The sequence below is a fragment of the Schistocerca americana genome, chromosome 2 (genome assembly GCF_021461395.2).
Source record: "Schistocerca americana isolate TAMUIC-IGC-003095 chromosome 2, iqSchAmer2.1, whole genome shotgun sequence".
Classification (NCBI taxonomy): Eukaryota; Metazoa; Arthropoda; class Insecta; order Orthoptera; family Acrididae; genus Schistocerca; species Schistocerca americana.
In genome coordinates, this window is record NC_060120.1 from 704,467,829 (window position 1) to 704,492,739 (window position 24,911).

Below are 24,911 nucleotides of genomic sequence, written 5' to 3' on the forward strand. Positions count from 1 at the left end.
TACATCGGCGTCAACGTCATGGGCTGGTCGCCACGTGTTGCTGATATGAATCCAACGAAGAGCAAGTGTGCTGACGTAACACGAATACTATCAGCTAACAGACCACGAAACCAAATGGCTAGATCTGGCGCCCTTTGGGACTATTTTCTTGATGACTACGAGGAAGTTGCCTCAGTTGGCAATTACGTCCGACACCTCATAGATTCCTTTTCAAGATACATGGTTGAGGTTAGAAATAATGGAGGATTCTGGACAAACGTTAGAGTAATTAAATTGCTTTATTTCCTTTACTCGGTCTTTTTCTCCGCTTTCTGTCAGCGAAAGTCAGTGGAAGATCACTTAGCAACAGAAAAGAATCGCATCCGACACAGTAATATGAGTTAGTTTACTTTTAAGTCACTTTTTAATTGAAATAAGTTTCTTTTAAATATATTTTTGAATATGACATTTCTCCCCCCATATTCTCTGCCTCCATACTTGAAACTAATTAAGAGGAATTGTTTAACGCTACTTATTGTTGTTTCAAATTCACCTCTCTCTTCCCTCTATTGCAATCCACTGCAACCTTCCAAAAATACCTAAAAGATTTCTTATCATTTTTATTCGCCTTCAGTTTCCTCCTCCCACCTCCCCCTCTCCTCCCTCCCCCCTCTCTTTCTCTCCCCCTCCCGCCTTCCCTCTCTCCCCCTGCCCCTCTCTTTTTATCTCATATACACTCAAGACACGAACAGATGCACTTACCAACTGACTTCCACGTGTAGAGTCATATCATCCAGAGAGCTGCAGGATACAGTGATAATGGGATCTCCAGCTATTTGGGGCTATTTAGTTCGGGTTCAGATGAGCTACCTTGCGAGTACGGATTGACTGAAAGAACACTAAGTTACGTCCCCGTGTCCGCGGCGTGGAGGTTTAGCATCGGTTTCTGACTTCTGAAGGCGTATTGTGGTTACGTGCAGAGGTGCGGGACTACTGTCTAGCTTCCAGTAGTGATGGCTGGTCGGCGATTTTGTAGTCAAAGTCGATAAGTGGAAACTGGACACACAGAAGAAGCTCGTGCTGTTAATCGAAAGCGATCCATTGTGAAAGTGACTAGCGGTCAGAGGCTTCTTAAAAGGAGGCCTTACGCGCTTGATTTCCTGTGACTTTTGGATCTTTCTTGCTTTGAGCACTGCTCTTGAGAATTTTCCTTTGCTCAGATTTTTTATTTCATCGCAGTGCCCTATCTGGGATAATTAAATGGGGACCGGTAGCGATGTGCGTTTTTGGTTGAGTGGTAGAAATGTGGAATTTAACACAATGTAATCAGGTTTCTGCAGATCTGATAGTAATATATAGGCGGTAACGCCTTTATTCCCGTCTCGTGGGTCAAGTCGAGGCTGTGACCCTCGCCTAACGTTTTCTGGTAATTCTCAAGTGTTGGGAGTTGATTGGGATCCACTGATAAATTTTACCTGGAAAGGCATAACTGCCTGGAGTAGTGAGTCTGCACACCTTATGGTACCGGGACTGCGATGACGTTCGTCGCCGCTACTACGAGCTTCCAAAGTAAGAAAACGCTTGTGATGCTTATTAATGATATGTTCGTTACTTGGGGATAAATAAACATAGTAAAACCAACAAACTCAACGAACTTCCTTTGGTGCATAAACGTGTGATTCATTGCAGGTTAATATAATCTAAAAGTGTTGCTATAGCGTTTTTCAACTTCTTGATGATTTCATCAAGTACCTCCATGGCGATTCCAATTGTGGTGTTTTAGTTTTGATATCTAACTGTCATTCCCCTATGTTACATGTATGCCACCCACATAAGTATGAGGAGACAGGTAGACGTTCCCAGGACCTATATCGAATATATTAGTTTAACTATGCAATAGGCTCGAAGTGTTCTGAGTAGTTTTTGACATGTCGAACACTTTATGACTTGAAATAATTATTTCGTTTATCTACTGTTAAGAATTTCAGCTGCACCTCTTTCTCTCTCAGAGTATTTAGCTGAAACAGAACGATATTCATGCAACACCATATTAGATTACGTCCAGGGACGTAAAAGTTAATATTGGCTTGTAAATTTATACGTTTCTTAACAATAATTGAAAATTATTTTTTTGCAATGTTTAAAAAAATTGGAATATTGTTATGTCTGTCTGCAGGGTTTGTCAAGTACTTTGGAATGTCCAATTGGGGCAGCTGCACATGAATAAGTATCAAATGGGTCTGAGCACTATGGGACTTGACATCTATGGTCATCAGTCCCCTAGAACTTAGAACTACTTAAACCTAACTAACCTAAGGACATCACACAACACCCAGTCATCACGAGGCAGAGAAAATCCCTGACCCCGCCGGGAATCGAACCCGGGAACCCGGGCGCGGGAAGCGAGAACGCTACCGCACGACCACGGGCTGCGGACGTGAATAAGTATCGTTTCATATCATAGGTTAAAAACGTTTGTGTACATGAAGTGCACCTATTTTATCTATTGTCGTCATTTGAGTGTTCATGGGCTGTTTGCAGGATTCATAAAAGCCTTCTCACATAAATTCCAGTCTCAAAAGGCTACCGTTCAATGCATTACAAGAGTTCTCTGGTGGTAGTGCAGCTTTGGTGATAGCGAGCACTAAGCCGGAACTTCATTGTACAAGGGCTGTTGTTAAATAACCTACATTTTCGTGTAGCATGGGAAGTAGTGGGGAGAACGGAACGATCGATATACTGATCCATGTAGCAGGTCAGTGGGCTTAGAGTTGCGGTAGCGAGAGAGTCACACTGCATCTCGTTCGACTACGCCAGCTGTTAAAAATGAGCTTTGGATGTCAATGTCGGGCCAAATGTGAAATCCCTTCTATAATACGGTGTTTGGCGCTACCAAGTCTCAACTCTGGTGACTTTCATTGCAAAATCTGTGCTGTGCACAGATCGTATTTGTGTGTTACGCATCGTGAGTCAATGTCGTCATCCGTGTAAAAGCGGGAACTCGAATGTTCACGGTAACAGAAGATTCTGCCCATCTATAAGCAGCAACAAACTTGTACAGGAAATGGACGAAACATTTCGTGAAGCAGGCATTTCATCGTATCTCAACCGTCTGACAGTGGTCTCTACATTTCTCGAAGTGTTTTGAATGAGATGTGAGTAGACAACTGCAATACCGCAAGTTCTGTGTTCGTTAGCCTCCGAAACTATTTTCTGCAAATCCCAAATATCAGTGGATGACTGCTTCTCTGGATATTTTTCAAAACTGTTTCCTCATTGCGATGTGGAAGGATAACTCGCGGCATAGAGAATCGTGACCGCTGGTGAGATGTGGGTTTACTATGCTAACGCAGAGACAAAGCAGCATTCAGTGGCGCACGACCATGCCGTCCCACACCACAAACTAAAAATTGCATGACAAACTCTGTCAGCAAGGAAGGTTATCGATATAGTGATCTGGAAGGGTAAAGGAATCTTGTTTATGGATTTTTATGGAACATGGAAGGGTATTCAGCTCTGAAACATACTGCGAGACATCAGATTCGTTTCAGATTTAGCGCGCGTTGACACACGCTAACGCGCGGATGAATTTCCAGAATATTCAGATGATGAGCACTAGAGCACGTTAGTGGCTGCAATTACTCTCTTGTAGTCTATTTCAGTTTGATTGGTTGGTTGATATGGCGGAAGAGACCAAACAGCGAGGTCATCGGTCTTATCGGATTAGGGAAGAACGGAGAAGGAAGGCGGCCGCGCCCTTTCAATGGAACCATACCGGCATTTGCCTGAAGCGATTTAGGGAAATCATGGAAAACCTATATCAAGATGGCCGGGCGCAGGATTGAACCGTCGTCCTCCCGAATACGAGTCCAGTGTGCTAACCACTGCGCCATCTCGCTCGGTATTTTTCGGTTTGATATCTCTCGCAAGTGGTTGTCCAGTGGTGGAGCTATACACTTTATACAGGTGTGGAAAGGGGACTATATCTGGGGTAATTCGTCAGCAACGCTATCTGGATTGAAATATGTCAATGGCTCCTCGCTGCATTGTAGCTCTCGATAGTAAACATATCGTAATACAAAATCCAGAACTTGAAGACTTACAAGCATTCATTTCTGTAGTACTGTCAGCGCTATGTGACTATCGCTTCGTCTGGATATACATTCGCACTTATAGAAGACACAGCGACTCAGCAGTTTTCGGAGACTTCGCCCTATATGAGAAATCACCTGAAAATCTTCGGATACACAGAAACAAAGAGTTTAACAGAAAACCACGAAATGGCTCTTCCTTACGTGATCGTTAAGTGATGAAGCTTGTGGGATGACGGAAATTTTAATGAGATGCTGTGGCGGAAAGCAGCTTACTTCTGAAAAAAATAGGCATTTAACTATCGGCTAACTCTAGCGCATAGATATGCTGAGTACACTTTTGGAATAATGTGTAATAAGTGGAGAATAGTACATGTTTCATTAGATGTCAGTTTGTTTGCGCCGAAAGCGATTATAGTACTTAACAACTATGTTTGAATGAGGGAGGGATTTAAATACGAAGGTACCTTGGAATGAAATCTCACAGGCACTTCCCGCAATGGACGACCCACTTTATACACCGAAACCTTCGGGTTAAATTAACCAGCTATTTTGTTAACTAACGACAGTATATTTGTTTACAATAAGGTTTTTCTTTCCTATATCTGTACTTTTTCCTTCAGTCATTTCCCTCACAGGAGACCCAACTTCGCCGTCTCAAAATTTTATTTCCTACATCTACATCCACATCTACACTCCTCTAGCCACTTTACGGTATGTGGTGGAGGGTACTTTGTGTACCAGTCTCACTTCCCCATTTTCCTGTTCCAGTCTTGTAAGGTTCGCGGGAAGACCGATTGCTGGTAAGCCGAACACCGGTCGTGTGTGTGTGTGTGTGTGTGTGTGTGTGTGTGTGTGTGTGAGAGAGAGAGAGAGAGAGAGAGAGAGAGAGAGAGAGAGAGAGGTGTGCTTGCTTGTATGTTTGTGAATGGTATATGTTTCTCTCTTTTACCGATCGAGGTTGTGGGCGAAAGCTTTATGTAAGTATCTCTTAACTGTGCCTCTTTGCAACTTGACGTGTCTTCTTTACGGTAAGTAGCAATCTATCTTTTTCTACATTGTTGGTAATCCCACCTGGAGTTTCCATAGTTGACTCGTGGTCTTTTCGTTACATATAAATTTGTTGATGCTTCCAGGAATTTACGTTCTCGAAATTTTAACAGTAAACCATAACGTGGTGCACAACGGCTCTCTTGCAGCGTCTGCTCCTGGTGTCGGCTGAGCATCTCCGTGACGCTTTCTCGCTTACTAAGGAACGCGCTGCTCTTCTTCGACTCTTCTACATCTTCCCTATCAATTCTATCCACTACTGACGACCAATGCTTCCAGGAATTTACGTTCTCGAAATTTTAACAGTAAACCATAACGTGGTGCACAACGGCTCTCTTGCAGCGTCTGCTCCTGGTGTCGGCTGAGCATCTCCGTGACGCTTTCTCGCTTACTAAGGAACGCGCTGCTCTTCTTCGACTCTTCTACATCTTCCCTATCAATTCTATCCACTACTGACGACCAATGTTAGCTGGTGTTCGAAAGAGTGTTTTGTAAGCTACTTCCTCTGATGATGGACAACATTTCCTGAGGATCCTTCCAACGAATCTTAGTCTGCCTTCTGCATTACTCGCGATTAATTTTATGTGGTCCTTCCACTCCAGATCTCTCCGTACGCATACTCCTAGATATTTTATGGAGCTAACTGCTTCCAGTGATTGTTCTGCAGTTTTATAATCATACAAAAGGGGCCTTTCTGTCTATGTATTCGCAGTAGGTTAAATTTGTTTGTATTATGCGTCCGTTCCCATTCCCTGCACCAAGTGTCGATCCTCTGCAGGTCTTCCTGCATTTTGCTACAATTTCTTAGCGTCGCCGCTTCTCTGAACACATCACCATCATCCGCTAAAAACCTCATGGAACTTCCGACGTTGTCTTCTAGGTCATTTATATACAGGGTGGTCCATTCATCGTGACCGGTCCAAATATCTCACGAAATAAGCATCAAACGAAAAAACTACAAATAACGAAACCCGTTTAGGTTGAAGGGGGAAACCAGATGGTGCTATGGTTGGCCCGCTAGATGGCGCTGCCATAGGTCAAACGGATATTAACTGCGTTTTTTTTTTTTAAAATAGGAAATATGAATGTTTTAGTTGGACCACTTTTTTCGCTTTGTGATAGATGGCGCTATAATAGTCACAAACATTTAGCTCACAATTTTAGACGAACAGTTGGTAACAGGTAGGTTTTTCAAATTAAAATACAGAACGTAGGTACGTTTGAACATTTTATTTCGGTTGTTTCAGTGTGATACATGTACCTTCGAGAACGTTATCATTTCTGAGAACGCATGCTGTTACAGCGTGATTACCTGTAAATACCACATTAATGCAATAAATGCTCAAAATGATGTCCGTCAACCTCAATGCATTTGGTAATGCGTGTAACGACATTTCTCTCAACAGCGAGTAGTTCGCCTTCCGTAATGTTCGCAAATGCATTGACAGTGCGCTGACGCATGTTGTCAGGCGTTGTCGGTGGATCACGACAGCAAATATCCTTCAACTTTCCCCACAGAAAGAAATCCGGGGACGTCAGATCCGGTGAACGTGCGGGCCATGGTATGGTACTTCGACGACCAATCCATCTGGCATGAAATTTGCTATTCAATACCGCTTCAACCGCACGCGAGCTATGTGCCCGACATCCATCATGTTGGAAGTATATCGCCATTCTGTCATGCAGTGAAACATCTTGTAGTATGTTGGAAATCAGCATACACTGCACCATTTAGATTGCCATCGATAAAATGGGGGCCAGTTATCGTTCCTCCCATAATGCCGCACCATACATTAGCCCGTCAAGGTCGCTGATGTTCCACTTATCGCAGCCATCGTGGATTTTCCGTTGCCCAATAGTGCATATTATGCCGGTTTACGTAACCGCTGTTGGTGAATGACGCTTCGTCGCTAAATACAACGCGTGCAAATATCTGTCATTGTCCCGTAATTTCTCTTGTGCCCAGTGACAGAACTGTACACGACGTTCAAAGTCGTCGTCATGCAATTCCTGGTGCATAGAAATATGGTACTGGTACAATCGATGTTGATGCAGCATTCTCAACACCGATGTTTTTGAGATTCCCGATTCTCGCGCAATTTTGTCTGCTACAGATGTGCGGATTAGCCGCGACAGCAGCTAAAACACCTACTTGGGCATCATCATTTGTTGTAGGTCGTGGTTGACGTTTCGCATGTGGCTGAATACTTCTGTTTCCTTAAATAACGTAACTATCCGGGGAACGGTCCGGACACTTGGATGATGTCGTCCAGGATACCGAGCAGCATACATAGCACACAGCCGTTGTGCATTTTGATCACAATAGCCATACATCAACACGATATCCGCCTTTTCCGCAACTGGTAAACGGTCCATTTTAACATGGGTAATGTATCACGAAGCAAATACCGTCCGCACTGGCGGAATGTTACGTGATACCACGTACTTATAAGTTTGTGACTATTACAGCGCCATCTATCACAAAGCGAAAAAAGTGGTCAAACTAAAACATTCATATTTCTTTACGTACTACACGAATATGTAATACAAATGGGGGTTCCTATTTAAAATATTGCAGTTGATCTCCGTTTGACCTATGGCAGCGCCATCTAGCGGGCCAGCCATGGCGCCATCTGGTTTCCCCCTTCAAGCTAGACGAGTTTCGTTCTTTGTAGTTTTCTCGTTTGATGCTTATTTCGTGAGATATTTGGCCCGGTCACTATCAATGGACCAACCTGTATATTGCTAAAAGTAATGGTTCTATAACACACGGGGCACGCCCGAAGTTACTTTTACATCTGAAGAGTTCTCTCTGTTCAGAATGACGTGCTGTGTTGTTTGTTAGAATATCTTCAGTAGCCGGCCGGTGTGGCCGAGCGGTTGTATGCGCTACAGTCTGGAACCGCGCGACTGCTACTGTCGCAGGTTCGAATCCTGCCTCGGGCATGGATGTGTGTCATGTCTTTAGGTTAGTTAGGTTTAAGTAGTTCTAAGTTTTAGGAGACTGATGACCTCAGATGTTGAGTCCCATAGTGCTCAGAGCCATTTGAACCAATATCTTCAGTCCGGTCACACAGTTGGTATGACATTTCACACGCTCGTACTTTGTTCATTTGGCGGCAATGTGGAACTGCATCGAATGCCTTTCGAAAGTCAAGGACCACGATCTCTACCTAGGCGTCTGTATCTACTACTCTGTGCGTATCGTGGACGAACAGAGAGAGCTGGGTTCTACACGATCGTTGTTTTCGGAACCCAAGTTGGTTCCTACAGAGGACATTGTTGATCTCCGGGAATGTCATAACACGCCAGAATAAACATGTTCAAAAATTCTGCAACAGATCGACGTCACAGATATATGCCTATAGTTTCGTGATTGTGTTCGACGACCCTTCTTGAAAATTGGAATCACCTCTGCTTTTTTCCAATCATTAGTAACGTTTCGCTCCTCAAGAGATTGACGATTCACTCTTTATACAATTCCAGCGCTATATCCCAGAATGCTGGCCTTTCTTCTACTTCGTCGATTAGTAGGTCGATGTCAATATTCGTTCCTTCGGTTTTACTCACTTTTCTCAACTACTAACAAAGCAAAATAACACAGACACAGAAAATACATCGGGTCACGACAAAAATGCGCGGTCAGTTAAACAGCGCAGGGGCGCCATTATCTAACCAGCCCCCGTATGATCTGCTGTAAGTTGAACGTTACACGTTTATATGCGCAATTGGAAAACGCGCGTCAGATTTCCGTCATCTGAACTTAGCCTTAAGAAAACTGAGGAGAGCCATTCTAAACAAGCGACATTGTTTCCTGACACTCGGTGTTTTCTCACGACAATGCTTGGTCACAGTCTTTCGACAAACACAAGAATTGTCGCATCAGTTCAAATGAGACGTTTTTGAACACCCTCACTGCAGTCTAGACTCGGGTCCAATCGACAATCTCTTCGGGCACTGAAAGAAGTGGCTTGGGCTCCTAATACTTATAACGAAGCTGTCACGGATTGGTTACAACTCAGGTAGCAGAAATTAAAGTAAAGGAACTTAGTGAACTCCACAAGATGTGTAAATGTTGAAATCTCAATGCTGGTTATATACAGAAGCAAGAAGTTAGGCGTAGTCTTAGGATTTTCCTTATGAATCCTTTATCTATAGCCTAACGGAGGTTAATTTTCCGCTGTCCGCAGAACCACTTTTTCTAGTAACTACTACAATGCAAATGGAGAGTGACCATCTCTGCGGGAGTATTTATACATGTACGATTCAGGAAATATGTTCTGCCGCGAACATTCACCAATATGGGCTTAGGCTTTCGAAACATCCGCTTACGTATACTCCTAAACGTTTCTGTCGCATTGAGCTATGCAACTAAAGAGTTGCTTTAATCTTTCCTTCATAGTTTTTATTGAAACAAGTGTTAAATTTATCCCGTTAGGAACTGACTATGCAACTAGAGAAATTTTAGTGTCTTGCAGTTGTACGTTCGGTAGAACAGTGGGACACAGGGAGGCAGATAATCATTTTGGTCTTTTTTTTTACTTTTCCTCCTTTTTGCTTGCAGTAATAAGATTGAGTCGATGAATTTATTGACAATAAGGACACAACCATCCAACGAAGTAATTGAAATAGGAGCCCTATCTTCTTTTTAATAAATGTAAAAACGGAAGCCCTACATTTTGAGGTCACACATGTTAGTTAGAAACTGAACCAAAACACGACGAAGATCATACCCAGTCAGTCCAGAAAGTTCCGAGAGTGGATCAATAAAAAATAGAGAAAAGTTAACATGTTTGTTTCAATGCTTCATATGTCTTAGATAGTCTTCCCCCGCCTGAGTTCAGCGCACATAACGTTTATACAACGATGTAAAATTGTCAGAGAAGTCTTTGCTTGGGATCTTGTTCATTTCGCTGGTCACACTGGCTTAAATGTCGGTTATGTCGTACAAGCGTTCATGACCCCTCATGTGAATTTCTGCGCTTTGTCATTTTGTGGTGGGTTCCTACTGATAACACCAAGTCTCATCACCTGTGATGATTTTTTCTAGAACACAACTGTCCGCGTTTTGCATTTCAGTCAGGTCGCGGCAGGTGTCCATGTTTCGTTACTTTTTTTTCGAAAGTCAAGGTGTGCAGGTCAGACTCTGCACACACTTTTCTCTTCTTCAAAAAATTTTAGAGAATGTCTTGAAAACCTGATTTATAGATGTTGCTCCACTGCAAACGCCGCCTGCTCACAACCGGCTGGCCGGACACACATCCTGTTGTTTATAGTTTTTAATCCAAGTTGCCGCCATACTTACTGCGCTGACGTCGCTTATACTGCAGGGAAAAATCGGTCTCTGAACTTTTTGGCCAGATCGTGTATGTACCAAATATTGGGAAACCGAACAGAACAGAACATTCACACTACTGGCCATTAAAACTGCAACACCACGAAGATGACGTCGTACATTCGCGAAATTTAACCGACGGGAAGAAGATGCTGTGATATGCAAATGATTAGCTTTTCAGAGCATTCACACAAGGGTGGCGCCGATGGCGACACCTATAACTTGCTGACATGAGGAAAGTTTCCAACCGATTTCTCATACACAAACAGCAGTTGACCGGCGTTGCCTGCTGAAACGTTGTTGTGATGCCTCGTGTAAGGAGGAGAAATGCGTACCATCACGTTTCCGACTTTGATAAAGGTTGGATTGTAGCCTATCGCGATTGCGGTTTATCGTATCGCGACATTGCTGCTCGCATTGGTCGAGATCCAATGACTGTTAGCAGAATATGGAATCGGAGGGTTCAGGAGAATAATACGGAACGCCGTGCTGGATCCCGACGGCCTCGTATCACTAGCAGTCGAGATGACAGGCATCTTATCCGCATGGCTGTAACGGATCGTGCAGCCACGTCTCGACCCCTGAGTCAACAGATGGGGACGTTTGCAAGACAACAACCATCTGCACGAAAAGTTCGACGACGATTGCAGCGGTATGGACTATCAGCTCGGAGACCATGGCTGCGGTTACCCCTGACGCTGCATCACAGACAGGAACGCCTGTGATGGTGTACTCAACGACGAACCTGGGTGCACGAATGGCCAAACGTCATTTTTTCGGATAAATCTAGTTTCTGTTTACAGCATCATGATGGACGCATCCGTGTTCGGCGACAATTTCACTACTCTTGATGAACTGTAGTATCGTGCTGAAGCTGCATGGGCAGCTGTAGCTGTACATGCCATCCAAGCTCTGTTTGACTCAATGCCCAGGCGTATCAAGGAACTTATTACGGCCAGAGGTGGTTGTTCTGGGTACTGATTTCTCAGGATCTATGCACCCAAATTGCGTGAAAAAGTAATCACATGTCAGTTCTAGTATAATATATTTGTCCAATGAATAACCGTTTATCATCTGCATTTCTTCTTGGTGTAACAATTTTAATGGCCAAGTAGTGTATATTAGTTGTGTAGGCTTCCACGGTCAGTGGTTCAAATGGTTCAAATGGCTCTGAGCACTATGGGACTCAACTTCTGAGGTTATCAGTCCCCTAGAACTTAGAACTACTTAAACCTAACTAACCTAAGAACATCACACACATCCATTTCCGAGTCAGGATTCGAACCTGCGACCGTAGCGGTCGCACGGGTCCAGACTGTAGCGCCTAGAACCGCACGGCCACCCCGGCCGGCGCATGGTCAGTGTCAATTTGAATAAAATCCTTCTGAGTATTAGCTGCGCCGTTACAAAACACAAAATCAACTATAAAATCGATTTTTTCGACCGCCTTTGTAACAGTCCTCTTCAGTCGCTGCAAATACCGCTCCAGGAACTGTCACAGGTTTGTCTGAGTCGTGTTAGAGCTCTACAGTGAAGCTGCTAACCATGAACTGGAAGACACCTGGCAATAGAAGCCAATTATGCGCCACAGCCAATCTAAAATGGTTCAAGAACAAGTATCAACTGATGAATATATGACTGTGGTACAACCTGTTAGTTGTTGCTCCCGTAAGGATCACTATGATAAGATTAGACTAAATACAGCACATACAGACACTCATTCATCTCGCACTCCACATGTGAACGGAAACGGCCACCGATACAACGGAACTGATAAGAGAACCAACGCATTTTTATTTGGTCAGATGAGTGGTGTAACGAGTTGGACAAACAATATTGCATGCCAAGTGATCTAAAATTAATGCAACCTTGTGACACACATGCGAGACTCGCACAACGCTTTTTCCTAGTTTTGCCTACCTAAAAGCACATATTTTCTATTCTATTGTCATACAGTAATTAAAAACTTTAAATCTTTCCATTCGTTGATTACGAAACATTGTGCTGCTATGTGACTTCGCCACCATCTGTTCTACCCGATTTAAGAGTAACGACTAAAACAGCTGTCGCATTAATAATACATTTTTTCTGCTAAAGTTATGGGAATAACTGGCTTATGCGGTGTGTGTGTGTTGTGTGTGTGTGTGTGTGTGTGTGTGTGTGTGTGTGTGTGTATGTATGTGCCTGCGAGCGTGCGTGCACACCTTATGTCGCCGGCCGAAGTGGCCGTGCGGTTCTAGGCACTGCAGTCTGGAACCGCGAGACCGCTACGGTCGCAGGTTCGAATCCTGCCTCGGACATGGATGTGTGTGATGTCCTTAGGTTAGTTAGGTTTAAGTGTTTCTAAGTCTAGGGGACTAATGACCTCAGAAGTTGAGTCCTATAGTGCTCAGAGCCACACCTTATGTCAAATGGAACTTACACTGAATATCTGTGGCAAAAAATTTGCAATTGCTGTTTAATTTAACAGTAATACTTCATTGTAATGTACAGTAAAGACTGCAAATATACCGTGTTACCATCTCAAGTAACTTAGTTCAGCCTTATAGTGGTGATTCTCTCTTTTCCGGACATTTTGTCTTCAACCAAAAACACCATTTTCACGAAAACTAACATGTTCAGAACCATGGCCGTAGTACTACAAAGTTTATAATTAAAACAATAACCAGCCTCGTGTATGGCTTAACAACGTTTATTTGGATTAAACATGGCCGGTTTCTGATTTTTTCAAATCCATCTTCCATTGGTTGTTATACGTTTAGTTTTGTTTTCTTACTGGGACTTAGTTTTGTCTCTGTGATTGGTTTTTGGCACTAGGATAGACGGAAAGTTTTTTGTTCATTATTTGGTAAAGTTTGCAATACATTTATCTTTAATGATCTCTATCAAAGCGTTTATAAAAATTGTTTTAAGGTTATTACAACGTGAAATGTGGTGAAAACTTACGTGCTGTATGCTTCTGGGTGACGAAATCGCCCTGCGTTTTTGCTACGAATTTTAAAAATAACACACTTGTAGATATGCACTACGCAAGTACTGTTCAGTTCCTTGAAAAATGCCTTACAACACACTTTGACAGACTTCTTAAGCCAACAACCAAGGATGTTACCATCAGTAACACATCCTGCCTAGCGAAATAGCATAAGATGGCTAACTTCAGGTCAATGCGTTATCGTATGCATAAAACAGCGTTCACCCCCAATGAATGGCAAAAGGAAATTGTTGTTGTTGTTGTGGTCGTCAGTCCTGAGACTGGTTTGATGCAGCTCTCCATGCTACTCTATCCTGTGCAAGCTTCTTCATCTCCCAGTACCTACTGCAACCTACATCCTTCTGAGTCTGTTTAGTGTATTCATCTCTTGGTTTCCCTCTACGATTTTTACCCTCCACGCTGCCCTCCAATACTAAATTGGTGATCCCTTGATGCCTTAGAACATGTCCTACCAACCGATCCCTTCTTCTAGTCAAGTTGTGCACAAACTTCTTCCCAATCCTATTCAGTATCTCCTCATTAGTTATATGATCTACCCATCTAATCTTCAGCATTCTTCTGTAGCACCGCATTTCGAAAGCTTCTATTCTCTTCTTGTCCAAACTAGTTATCGTCCATATTTCACTTCCATACATGGCTACGCTCCATACAAATACTTTCAGAAACGACTTCCTGGCATTTAAATCTATACTCGATGTTAACAAATTTCTCTTCTTCAGACACGCTTTCCTTGCCATTGCCAGTCTATATTTGGTATCCTCTCTACTTCGACCATCGTCAGTTATTTTGCTTCCCAAATAGCAAAACCCATTTACTACTTTAAGTGTCTCATTTCCTAATCTAATTCCCTCAGCATCACCCGTCTTAATTCGACTACATTCCATTATCCTCGTTTTGCTTTTGTTGATATTCAGCTTATATCCTCCTTTAAAGACACTGTCCATTCCGTTCAACTGCTCTTCCAAGTCCTTTGCTGTCTCTGACATAATTACAATGTCATCGGCGAACCTCAAAGTTTTTATTTCTTCTCCATAGATTTTAATACCTACTCCGAACTTTTCTTTTGTTTCCTTTACTGCTTGCTCAATATACAGATTGAACAACATCGGGGAGAGGCTACAACCCTGCCTCAGTCCCTTCCCAACCACCGCTTCCATTTCATGCCCCCCGACTCTTACAACTGCCATCTGGTTTCTTTACAAATTGTAAATAGCCTTTCGCTCCCTGTATTTTACCCCTGCCACCTTCAGAATTTGAAAGAGAGTATTCCAGTCAACATTGCCAAAAGCTTTCTCTAAGTCTACAAATGCTAGAAATGTAGGTTTGCCTTTCCTTAATCTAGCTTCTAAGATAAGTCGTAGGGTCAGTATTGCCTCACGTGTTCCGACATTTCTACGGAATCCAAACTGATCTTCCCCGAGGTCAGCTTCTACCAGTTTTTCCATTCGTCTGTAGAGAATACGCGTTAGTATTTTGCATCCGTGACTTATTAAACTGATTGTTCGGTAATTTTCACATCTGTCAGCACCTGCTTTCTTTTGGATCGGAATTATTATATTCTTCTTGAAGTCTGAGGGTATTTCGCCTGTCTCATACATCTTGCTCACCAGATGGTAGAGTTTTGTCAGGACTGGCTCTCCCAAGGCCGTCAGTAGTTCTAATGGAAAGTTGTCTACTTCCGGGGCCTTGTTTCGACTCAGGTCTTTCAGTGCTCTGTCAAACTCTTCACGCAGTATCGTATCTCCCATTTCATCTTCATCTACATCCTCTTCCATTTCCATAATATTGTCCTCAAGTACATTGCCCTTGTATAGACCATCTATATACTCCTTCCACCTTTCTGCTTTCCCTTCCTTGCTTAGAACTGGGTTTCCATCTGAGCTCTTGATATTCATACAAGTGGTTCTCTTTTCTCCAAAGGTCTCTAATTTTCTTGTAGGCAGTTATCTATCTTACCCCTAGCGAGATAAGCCTCTACAGCCTTACAATTAAATCAGTTTCCCGTAATAACGGATATGATGCTTCAATAGTAGATAAGCTTTTCCAATAGATAAGCTCTTCCAGAAAATAAAGGAAAGAATTGCTCACAATAAATCTGTGCAACAAATATCTACAGCGATTGTGAAGGACACAAAATCAACAAACTTCGCAGTCATAGCATATTTAGGCCCGCTTTCACATAAACTTTCCAACCTATTCAAACAGAAGACTGTTAAAAGCAATTTTTCCTCCAATAATAAATTTAAGAAGACAAATGTACACACGCTTTCACACCCCAATATCTCCCGAGACTTATTTCGAATCTATAAACTGAACTGTAGTAACTGTTCCAAGTTCTACCAAGGTCAAACAGGCAGAACATTTGAAACAAAGTGTAAGGAACACCTGGATGCCCTACGAGTGAACAACTTACGTAAATCAGCCTTTGCCACCCATCTTGCAAAAGATAGTCACATAGTAGACAACATAGAAAACGCCCTCCAGATCTTATACCTCACAGATAAGGGAGGCACAATCAGTCTTTGAGAGGAGACTGAGATTCATATACGTGAGAACATTTTTTTATGTCATTCTGAATGTACAAACAGAGTCATCCAACATCTCCTTCCTAAATATTTCCCGAGAGGTCTTCTCATCGTTTAAACCAATGTAATATTCTCATAGTTCAAGATAGCTACAGTACTTTAAAAATTACATTTTTTCCTGCTAAATTCATATCTAAATGATATCCACGGTCTGATGTATTAAAACATTACAATTTGTAATATAAAATGCAACTACAGATTCAATGTTCAAACAGAGCTTTATCACTATAATAGAAATAGTAGCTTATTGTGCTTTTGTACTGTACACATTGTTTAGTACTATCTATATAAAACCTTTGTCTGTGTTATTCTAACCAATCAGTATATAAGAAACTGCTTTAAACAATTTTACTTCTTTCTCTGTTTTTTTTTTTCAATTAATTCCATTGTAGTAGCAACGACACATTTTACCAAATCGATACACTCGTAAGGCATCGGTAACGTTACATCTTTACGACTGTAAGATCTTTAAAAACATTGTTTATGTTACTCACGTGAAACTAGGCCACGTTTTGTAAATCAAACAGATAAAGATGTGGCGTGAGGTGTTTTTCAAGGAATTTAACTGCACTTGCATAGTACACATCCACAAATGTGTCATTTTCAACGAATAGCGGATACAAAACGAGGCTCCAGCAAGAAAACAAAACGAAAGTATGACACCCATCTGAAGATGGATTTGTGAAAACTCAGAAACTGGTCGTGGTTTGATACAAATAAACCTAGTTAATCCATACTTTTAGCTGGTTGCTGTTTTGATTCTAGAGCTTCAGTCGGTCATTTAACAACATAGGTCAAAGCTAAAAACAAAAAGAAAACATGCATTGCTTTAAAACCGCTTTATTCTTTCTGAAAGATTTGAGCCATAACCCGAGCAACATGTTACACAGTGGTCTTTAACAGTGGCGTGTGCTCTGTTCGAGCAAGTATACAGGAAATACATATCGATCTACGTGAGGATCGTCATGCGTGTAGTTAATAAATCAGGCCACGTACTTCCGGCATCGTAACAGTAATGGCTGTTATTACGTTTGCTTCCTCGTGCCTTCAAGAATCCTCAGTGCTTAACTTCTCGTCGCGCGTCATATAGTTCCTCGAAGACGACCTACCGTCAACATATTTACCGTTAAGTGCCGTTCTCTTTGGTAAGTATTTATCGCTAAGGGGGATACGTTTGCTCAAAACTTTATATGAAGAGTTCAACATTACGAGGGAAAATGCAAGGAATATAGGACTTACACGTCTGTCAAAAGCTGGAAGAGCATGTAAAGGATTGAACAATGAACGTGTGAAACAGAGAACACCTTCTCAAAAGTAATATCAGACATCTCTTTTTAATGAGATAGGAATAACATGAGTGTGAGCGCACAGATGTGACTCGAAGAAACTCGAGGAATTGCAAGTCTGACAGTTGACCACGGAATGTGCTCTGGTAACAGATGAGAAACACCTGAACTACGTGGTAATGCAATACAAGTTTGAGGCACTGACTGTCAGAACGGCGTGAGATGGCCTGTCACTGCGCTAGGCTACGTGTATATAGTTTCTTGTGTAGGAAAACCTGTCGCCGTAGCCGAGGTCGCTGACGCGTGCAGGTTAAGTGGCGCTCGAGTCGAAGGTACACCGCTTCGAATCCGGATGGTGAACAACATTTTGGCAAGAGGAGCAGAGGTGGTGGCGTAAAATTCCTGACCACACTGCTGATCTGCACCAATGCCTTGGATTAAACTCCTGCACTCTTCCCAGTGTCTCATGAAGTGAGGAATGTGACACTATCGATGGTGATCCGTCCGCAAACGGCCTCCTTTGTGGTATTCGAGAAAAGTAGGCTATATGCCTATATTCCCAACTGAGAACATCCATTGTCCTTCTCACAGATTCCCAGGATTATGCAGGAACTGGAACACTTTACCCATCGCGCTGCTGGGCAACGGCCTAGCATGGTGATGTAGCTGTCCACTGGGTACCACTGGCGACCTCCATCGCTCGGAATTTTGGAGCATCTAAAGACGCTGATAGGGACAAAGGAACAACTTTCCTTCGACGCATTTCACTAGGTATTTTTCATCAGAACTGTTATTATTTATGTGCTGCATAAACTAGCCATGACTTTTTCCTTGGCTTAGTTATTCCCTTGATAAGTTCAAATGGTTCAAATAGCTCTAAGCACTATGGGGCTAAACATCTGAGGTCATTAGTCCCTTAGACTTAGAACTACTTAACCTAACTAACCTAAGGACATCACACACATCCATGCCCGAGGGGCAGGATTCGAACCTGCGACCGTAGCACGCGAGCGGTTCCGGATCGAAGCGCCTAGAACCGCTCGGCCATAGCGGTCGGCGCTTGATAAGTGAATGTGCCTGACTTTTGAAGGTCGGAGTCTCGTACAGCACATTCGTCCTCTAGTGAACTTTAGTTTGGTTTGGTTTTGGCAGAATTTATTCGGAGTATAGCTTTCCTGAAACTCATACAAAGTACTCAGAATTCGATTTGATGAAGCGCGGAAGATCTTCCCGAAGCGCTTTGTGGGTTCTTCGTCTTCATTTGCATGATTGTAGGTAATATTCGTGTCAAATCTAATTGAACACGTGACTCGTTAACAGCGTTGAAAATGTATCAGAAGGTGGCGTATGTTACATAGTATTCGGTTTACTTGGGAACTGAAGCTAAGGACTTAACACTTCTTCTGTTGGTTCATCACGTGCCAGAGACGTGTAAAACAACAGTTATCCATAGGATGCCATAGCTAAAATTGAAACATTTGGTTCTTAATACATCGAAGTACCCAACTTTTCAAAATATACTGTAATAATTTTATAGAGATTAATTATAAACACTGACTTATAATGATAATACATAAAATCAAAACGTAACTGAAGCAGTTTTGTCTTAGAAATACTCCACGTCAGCATAACTGCAACATGGCACATATCCAGCGGAGAAGCCAGTTCTTTCTAACCGTTTCTACCAAGTCAAGAGTAATTGATCTGACTGGTGTTTCAGTCATGTTTCTGTAGTTAGCGGGTTGCCCAGGCATACATACAATACTTCACTTACTAGGCGTCGGGTGAACGTGGAGACCACGGAAAGCCTTGTTAGAAATCCAATGGTTGGGGAGATTCTCATTTAACCAGTTTCGTGAAGAGTTATGCTAGAGAAGGGTCTCAGCTTCTTCTTACCAAGTAACGCTCTCAGCTGTCATCCAGTTGGGAAAAGAGCCACAGTAGTTATAATATATTAAAGTTACTTCAGAGAAGAAGACTGTCCATAACTCGTGCACAGGATAAGTTGCCGGAAGAATTATGTTGTGAATAATCTTGTTCGCAGTACTACATCTTATGGAAGTCAAGAAATCCGCAGAAATGCACATTATATGCGTTTATAGAGGGTGTTCGGGAAGCAGGAACGAATATCTAATATTAAACAAACAAAATTGATTGAAAATGTAATTTTCTTTTGACAAACACATTAACTAACTTCTCCCATTCATGAATGAAAAATTATATCCTCCATATGACTACCCAAGCCTGAGCGGCGAAGAGCAATGCGTTCATTTAAGTTCTCGATGACGCGTTCATAAACTTCTGGTGGGGTGTCGTTAATACCCTTTTAATTTCATCCTTCAATTGGTACACTATCTGATCGAAAGTATATGGACAGCTGGCTGAAAATGACTTACAAGTTCTTGGCGCCCTCCATCGGTAATGCCGGAATTCAATATGGTGTTGGCCCACCCTTAGCCTTGATGACAACTTCCACTCTCGCAGGCATACGCTCAGGTAGGTGCTGGAAGGTTTCTTGGAGAATGGAAGCCCATTCTCCATGGAGTGCTGCACTGAGAAGAGGAAACGATGTCGGTCGGTAAGGCCTGGCACGAAGTCGGCGTTCCAAAACATCCCCAAACGTGTTCTATAGGGCCGGCCGGGGTGGCCGAGCGTTTCTACGCCCTACAGTCTGGAACCGCGCGACCGCTACGGTCGCAAGTTCGAATCCTGCCTCGGGCATGGATGTGTGTGATGTCCTTAGGTTGGTTAGGTTTAAGTAGTTCTAAGTTCTAGGGGACTGATGACCTCAGAAGTTAAGTCCCATAGTACACAGAGCCATTTTTTGTTCTATAGGATTCAGGTCAGGACTCTGTGCAGGCCAGTCCATTACAGGGACGTTATTGTCGTGTAACCACTCCGCCACAGGCCGTGCATTATGAACAGGTGCTCTATGGTGTTGAAAGATGCAGTCGCCATCCCTGACTTGCTCTTCAACAGTGGGAAGCAAGAAGGTGCTTAAAACATCAATGTAGACCTGCGCTGTGATAGTGCCACGCTAAACAAAAAGGGGTGCAAGCCGCCTCCATGAAAAACACAACCACACCTTAACACCACCGCCTCCTAATTTTACTGTTGGCACTACACACGCTGGGCATTCGCCATACCCACACCATGCCATCGGATCGCCACATTGTGTACCGTGATTCGTCACTCCACACAACGTTTTTGCACTGTTCAATTGTCCAGTGTTTACACTTCTTATACTAACTGAGGCGTCTTTTGGCATTTACCGGCGTGATAAGTGGCTTATGAGCAACCGCTCGACCATGAAATCCAAGTTTTCTCACCTTCCGCCTAACTGTCATAGTACTTGCAGTGGATCATGATGCAGTTTGGAATTCCTGTGTGATGGCCTGGATAGATGTCTACCTATTACACATCACGACCCTCTTCAACTGTCGGCGGTCTGTGTCAGTCAACAGACGAGGTCACCCTGCACGTTTTTGTGCTGTACGTGTCCCTTCACGTTTCCACTTCACTATCACATCGGAAACAGTGGACGTAGGGATGTTTAGGAGTGTGGAAATCTCGCGTACAGACGTATGACACCAGTGACACCCAATCACCTGACCACGTTCGAAGTCCGTGAGTTCGGCGTAACGCCCCATTCTGCTCTCTCATTGTCTAATGACTACTGAGATCGCTCGTATGGAGTACCTGGCAGTAGGTGGCAGCACAATGCACCTAATATGAAAAACGTATGTTTTCGTGGGTGTCCAGATACTTTTGATCATACAGTGTATAGTGTTCGTGGTTTGTTTCCACACACATCTGATTTCACAAATCCCCACAAAGAAGTTACAAGGAGTAAGATCACATGATCTGGCAGGTCATTCTTGGTTGCAACGCAGAGAGATAATTTTTGAGGCAGGTTTTCATTCAGCAGAGCAATCGTTTCTCGGGATGTGTGACATTGCGCACCATCTTGTTGAAACCAAAGATCGTCGTTTTCATCAATAAGAGGGAAAAACCAATCAGAAAGCATGTTTCAGTAACGGTAAGTTATTCACATGAGTACTAAAAGAAATCCGTTAAATTTCGATTACGCGATGAGTCACACAAATCTGAAGGCCGTAAATTCAACTAAATACTTAGAGATAACAATTACAAATACCCTAAATTGGAACAGTCACATAGAACAGTCACATAGATAATGTTGTGGGTAGAGCCAACCAAAGATTGCGATTAATTGGCAGAACACTCCTGTCCAGAACGCACACCACACAGTCGTGCGTTGTGGATGCAGGTCATCTTCCACAGTCATTCGCGGGTTTCCGTTACCCCAAAGAAAATTATGCCTTTTGTGAAGTTCTCGTTCTCCGCTTGTCGACCCAAGACCCATTTAGCAAATCGATGTCTCTTTCCATGATCTGCGAGCTTCAGCTCTTGTGTAAGCTGAAACTTGTACGCATGCATTTTCAGATCTTTTGAAAGGATTTCATGCTGTGAACCTGGTGATAAATGCAACTGTTGAGCTCGTCGGTGAACCGATTTTCTGGGACTAACGGTCACATGTCACGCGAGACAGCAATGTTTTCTTGTGTTCGAACAGAATGAGGCCGTCCTGCTTTCTTAACATCTGAAAAAGAACCCGTGGTCTCAGACTTACGGATCAACTTCCGAACTGATGATCCAGATGGAGCAGCATTGTGTCCGAGTGCCACACGCCATTCACGGAAGTTTGCTGTGGGACTATCACTGCTTTGTAATAACTTTTTTAATCACTTGGATACGTTGCTCAGTTGTCATTTGTTCCATGACGAAACTAAACATCAAACAACAATGTTCACCACACAAAAGCTACCAGGATACGTATGTCAGGGATCGTAGATAAAAAACACGAAAAAACAACGATTGCCAAATGTCATATGACAAAATTAAAAATCTTCCTTACTTCCCGGACACCAGTAATTTCTAGAGAAAAGACATACTGATTCATCAGTAAACAAAGCCTTTTTTAAGCATCAAGATAATAATTTGGCCTTCAAAGCTTAGTTTTTTACATTTTAGAGCTTGTAATAGTTGTAAGGTCAAGATAGGTTAAGAAAAGGCTAACATACATTTAGCTACAGCGTTTGTAGACTTAGAGAAAGTTTTTGGCAATGATGATTGGAATACTCTCTTTCCATTTCTAAAGACAGCAGGGGTAAAATACATGGAGCGAAAGTCTATTTACAATTTGTACAGAAACCAGATGGCAGTTATAAGAGCCGAGAGGCGTGAAAGGGAAGCAGTTTTGAGAAGAGAGTGAGACAGGGTTGTAGACTATCCCCGATGTTATTCAGTCTGTATACTGAGCAAAGGAAACAAAAGATGAATCTGGAGTAGGACTTAAGATCCAAGGAGAAGAAATAAAAACTTTGAGGTTTGCCGATGACACTGCAATTTTGTCGAGACAGCAAAGGGCTTAGAAGACCAGTTGAACGGAATGGACAGTATTTTGAAAGGAGTATGTAAGATGAACATCAACAAAAACAAAACGATTATAATGGAATGTAGCTGAATTAAATCACGTGATGCTGAGGGAATTAGATTACGAAATGAGGCACTTATAGTACTAAATTAGTTTTGTTATTTGGGAAGCAAAATAGCTGATGATGGTCGAAGTAGGGAGCATATAAAATGTAGACTGTCAAGTAAGGCGTTTCTGAAGAACAGAACTTTGTTAACACTGAGTATTGATTTAAGTGTCAGGAAGTCTTTTCTGAAAATATTTGTATGGTGTGTAGCTATGTATGGAAGTGATTCATGGACGACTTTGGACACGAAGAGAATAGATGCTTTTGAAATATGGTGCTACAGAAGAATACTGAAAATTAGATGGGTAGATCACGTAACTAATGAGGAGGTACTGAATAGAATTGGGGAGAAGAGAAATTTGTGGTACAACCTGACAAAAAGAAGGGATCGGTTGGTAGGTCACATTGTGAGGCATCAAGGGACTACATCTAGTACTGGAGGGAAGCGTGTGGTGTAAAAATCGTAAGGGAGACCAAGAGATGAGTACAGTAAGCAGATTCAGATGGATGTAGGTTGCAGTAGATACTCGGAGATGAAGAGGCTTGCACAGGATAGAGTAGGGTGGAGATTTGCATCGAACCAGTCTTTAGACTGAAGACCACCACCACCACAACAACAAAAGTTGTAAGCGACAAAACGAGGCTGGTAGCGTTTAAGAAGCGCAGTGGCACAATGGTCAGAAGGCTTTCCGGTCGATATTATTAGTGTTTTCTGTGGCTTCTGAAAGCCAACTGAGTCGATTTCGAGGGTGGTTATTGTGAGAAGGATGTTCTCTGTTTCCTTCCTTACGCAAAGTAAATACTCTTCCCTATACGAATAGTGTTCTTTCAAACTAGTGACGCCACGTGTTTAACTAGTGACACCATCTGTGTTTGACACTGTCTCTCGAAGGATACCAACAGAAACAAATATTTTATGACGAAGTATTTTGTATTCCGGGCATCCGCAGCAGTTGAAAGTCATGATGTTAGAAAAAAATCTGCCAAAGCTGGTAAAATTGTTGTTTATTGAAACACAACCGGTTTCACGGCACAAAGCTGCATCATCAGGTGCAACCTACATGGTAAAAAGCGAACTAGTGCCATCACATTTCGTGGATATCAAAATTAACAACAGAATGCCTACAATTTTATGTATGCTGGAGCGTAATTACAGATCCACTGTTTATAAACTGGAAAACACAGAAGGCGCTTTTTCGGAATTGCTGTCTTCCCCAACTCAGGTGTCAGGAAGTAGATATGAGTGCAGTTTAACAACATGCGTGCACTGTAATTTTATTTTACTGAAGTCCTGAATCACTCTTACGTATGAAAACAGGTGCCAGTTTCCTGAAGAGTGATACTATGTGACATAATACTGCTTCAGCTGTAATAAATTGTTCTATTTTACGAAATTTCGTTTCAGGAACTCGAATCTATGTATTATAGTACCACCTGTCTGATTAAAAATACTGTATGCGCACTTGTTTTGTGTAATTTACTGTAGAAACGATAGACGATATACGTGTGCTTAAAATGTGCGTTCCTATGGAAGTACAACAGATCAGTTAATTTTGCGACGTGTTGTATGAGTAATACACCATAAAAAAAATCAATAACTATCATCATCTACTACATGATGAAACGCTGTCAATTAAACATAATCATTATTGATCGGAACATTAAGTTTTTTCACTATGTGTTCATTAAATCTCACTTTTGAATAAAAGTTCAATCCTTAACCTCAAATTTGAGCTTAAGACTATGTTGTAGTACAATACGAAACCTGCTCTTTGCAAGTTCCACGTTGTTCGAAAGAAATCTAGGTACAAAACGAAAGGATCACTTGGGTTTGACGTTTAACAGCCCGTCGACGACAGGCATTCGCGTTGGAACACACACCCAGGCTGGATAAGGATGAAGCAGGAATGTTCACTCCGCCACTACTAAACATCATACAGATAGATAACAAACGTTGACACCTGCGAAAATGTGATGATGTCACATTTCATCAATCAAGAACAGAGTTTAGGCGATTCACAAGTACGTGGCA

General features: G+C 42.4%; 1 protein-coding gene across 1 annotated transcript in view; it reads right to left on the minus strand.

The window, feature by feature from the left end:
- LOC124595341 (cholinesterase 1-like) overlaps positions 1-24,911 on the minus strand; it is a 186,080-nt gene that overhangs the window by 114,471 nt on the left and 46,698 nt on the right. The gene's annotated exons all lie outside the window — the stretch shown is intronic.